This window comes from Euprymna scolopes, chromosome 44 (assembly GCF_053919585.1).
Source record: "Euprymna scolopes isolate OS-2025 chromosome 44, ASM5391958v1, whole genome shotgun sequence".
Taxonomy (NCBI): Eukaryota; Metazoa; Mollusca; class Cephalopoda; order Sepiida; family Sepiolidae; genus Euprymna; species Euprymna scolopes.
The window spans coordinates 14,986,674-14,990,437 of record NC_136525.1 but is presented as its reverse complement, the minus strand read 5'-3'; positions in this window follow the sequence as shown (position 1 = coordinate 14,990,437).

Genomic DNA, 3,764 nt, shown 5'->3' with positions numbered 1-3,764 from the left:
ATCATGGGTTGTCACCAGTGATTTTATGTATGCTAACATTTCGCTGCAAATGTGGTAGCTAAATGTCTTTTTGGTTATTCTACACAAAATAAAATATATACACAAAACAAAGTAAAAGAAATGTCAGGGTTAGTTAATGATAAGCTTAGTACCAAGAAATAAGCACAGAATAAGGAAAAGAAAGATACATTTGTTGATATTGTGTCGATTGGTGAATTTGTTGGTTCATTTTGTTTTATGACATATCAACACTATATCAGGTTATTTCATGCCCAATCTAGTGACATTTTTTTTTCCTAGAATATATTTGTTTATTTAATGTTGGTTTCTATTTAACTCATAATTGGGACCCTAACAGGTACTACTACTCCAGATCAGAGTGGACCTGGTAGCAATAGCAATTAAATGGTGGCTTCACACTTCACAAAGCCCCACGTTTGGATACAGTTTATGGTCATATCTAGGACCTGGTGAATTTGTAAATAATTGAAACGATCAACACTGGCGAGTTAGAATTCTACATACCTATTGTTATATAGTACCAATTTATGTTTTACATATCACTCCACAACGTTGCTGCAGAATCCAGACAGGTGAAAGAGTCTCAAGAAACTGAAAAGCTATTTAGTACTCTTAAATAAAATAACATGCATAAAGAAATCCTAATATAAGACAATAGATGAAAAAGCAATAAAAATTTTGTGTGGAATCAAGTGAAAACAGTTTCTTTGTCAAAGAAATTGCATGAAGATTCTCAGAGACTTTTCCTTCCTCGTTCCCTTCCCTTTTGGTGGAAGGAAACTTTCACAGTGGCTCAGAAGGTGGGCTGAGCACACTTCCTACAAAGGTGGGATGGGTAAATTTCTTTTTCATTTGGTTGCCTGGAGGACAGGCTTAGCCCCCCCCCAAAGAAAAGGTTGGAGCCGGGGAACTTCTCCTCCCCGAAGGGGGAGGGGGCCCGGGAAGGCTTCTCTTCCCATATTTTTTGTTTTGTGTAAGGTTGATCTCTTTCCCAAGGGAGTAAGAGGATATCCCTCTCTTAGGAGGAGAGCAAAGGCTCCCTGGGCCTCCCATCCTCCTTCTGAGAGAAGTTCCCCGGCTTCCACATTCATTGCTCAGCCCGCCGTCCAGGCAATCAGAGTCTGATTGTCTGTCGTATATAAAAAGGCGATTTTAGCTTGTCAGGCGGTATGCTCTGCGTTGACTATTTTTCTTCCACCTGTTGACCTTCCCTCCCTGCTACGCAGATTAGGGAAGGGCTGAAGGGGTGATTTGCTTTTATTTTTTACCCCTCGGTATAGGGAGGTGACTGATCATCCAACCAACTAAGGGGATGGGGCAGGAAGTCTACCCTCTCCTGCCTTAGGGAGGGAGTATTTTTTTTTTTTAAGTTTGCCCGGAGGGGAGATGGGCAACCAACTGGGGGGGGGGGAGTCAGGACCTTATTCGCACGGAGGAAATGCAGGCCTGAAGTGAAATGCAATCTGAAGGAGGTGAGTGGTATACCCTGCGTTGTAAAGTTAATTTTAAGACTCCCTCGCACATGTATGTAACACAAAGGGTTTTTCCGTGGCGCATTTCGCATTGTTTTCCTTCTGGGAAACGTTTTGTAATCCTGTTGTTTATATACTTTTCCTTCTGGGAAAAGTTTATTCTTATAATCTGTGGAACAAAGAATCAATCAGACTGTCTGTGTGTGTCGGTGTATATAAGAAGGTGATTTTAGATCCCCAGGGGCTATACCATGTGTTGACCATGTATTTTTAAATATTTTTTCTTTCTACTTCCCTTCCCTTCTGGTGGAAGGAACCTTTTGTTTTATGGTGGCTCAGAAGGTGGACTGAGCACTCTCCCCACAAAGGTGGGATGGGTAAATTTTTTATTTATTTGGTTGACTGGAGTGCAGGCTGCGCACTCCCCAAAAGGTGGGAGCCGGGGAACTTCTCCCAGAAGGGGGCTCTGGAAGGCTTCCCTCTACCCATATTTTTTTTTTTTGTTTTTGTGTAAGGTTGATCTCTTTCCGGAGGGAGTAAGCGGTACCAACAGGGGGGGGGGGAGACCAACCATACAAAAGGATATCCCTCTTTTAGGGGAAAAAGAAGGTTCCCTGGCCTCCTCTCCCGCTTCTGAGAGGAGAAGTTTCCCCGGCTCCCACTTTGGGGGTGAGGGAGTGCTTAGCCCGCCCCCAAGGCAAATAGTCTTACTGTCTGCCGTATATAAAAATACGATTTTAGCTTGTCAGGCGGTATGCCCTGCGTTGACTATTTTTCCTCCACCTGTTGACCTTCCCTCCCTGAAGGAGGGAGCCGTGCTACTCAGATTAGGGAAGGACTGAAGGGGTGATTTGCTTTTTTTTTTTATCCCTCGCTCTAGGGAGGTGACAGTCATCCGACCAACGAAGGAGATGGGGCAGGGAGCCTTCTCTCTCCTGCCTTAGGGAGGGGGTAGTTTTCTTTTTAAGTGTACCCAGAGGGGAGTTGGGCAACTTTCCTGCACTTGGGGGGGAATCAGGACCTTATTCGCATGGAGGAAATGCAGACCTGAAGTGAATTTCGGTGTAGTGTACACCTGTGTTTATGAGACCAGCTGGCTATAGCTATTGATCTCTTTATCTTTTTAAGTTTCGCTGTGTGTTGATGCGTATAAAAAGACTCTTCTAGCTCCCAAGGGTGTATACCCTTCGTTGACAATTTATGTTTAAGAGTTTTCCTTGCTCCTTCCCTGCCCCAGAATGGTAGGGGAGCTCCTGTCTCCTGTAGGGCGGGGGGGGGGCTTTCTTTTTTGGTTATGTGGGGGAGCCTTACCTCTACTCCACTTTAGGTGGTAGTTCTTTTTTGTAAGTTTGACATACTTTCAGATATTTCTTGAGTTTTTAACATTAAATTAATCTTGTCCAATGTATTCATTGCCATGGCATGATGGATACTGTACCAGATTTTTAAACTTTAGTTTGTGGGTTCGATTCATTTTTGTCCAATCCAATCTGAAGGAGGATGGTGGTATACCTTGCTTTGTACAGTTAGCTTTAAGACTCCCTCGCACATGTATGTAACGCAAAGGGTTTTTCCATGGCACATTTCGCATTCTTTTCCTTCTGGGCAAAGTTTCGTAATCATCTTTATATATTTTTCCTTCAGGGAAAAGTTTCGTAATCATGTTGTTTATATATTTTTTGCTTCAGGGAAAAGTTTCGTAATCATGTTTATATATTTATGCTTCATCTTAATGCTTCAGAATATACAATATTTTTGGTTATTTTATCTGGTGCCAGAATGAAGAGTCCATCAGGGTGTCCAACTCTTGATAGGCCAACATATAGCTGTCCATGAGAAAATACTGGTTTTGACAGGTTGAGCCCAACAACTTTTAGTGACTGTCCTTGTGATTTGTTTATTGTCATTGCAAAACTTAGCTTGACAGGAAATTGCAGCCTTTCAAACTCAAATGGCAATTCTTGTGGTCTCATTGGGATTCTGGGAATGAAGCAGTGTACTCCTGCATACTTACCTGACATAATTGTTGCTTCCAGTACATGAGGCATCATATTCTTTATGGTGAGCCTTGTGCCATTGCAGAGTTTTGGTGGATCAAGATTGCGAAGTAACATTATTGGTGCTCCAAGTTTTAGAAACAGACTATGTGGAGGCGTTCCTGGTGGTTCAAGACTATTAAGAAACTCAGTCGGATAATTTGTTACTTCGTCCTGTGAACAGATTGTATCAACTGAATTGTATAATATGATTTCTCCAGGTAATCTATTCAAC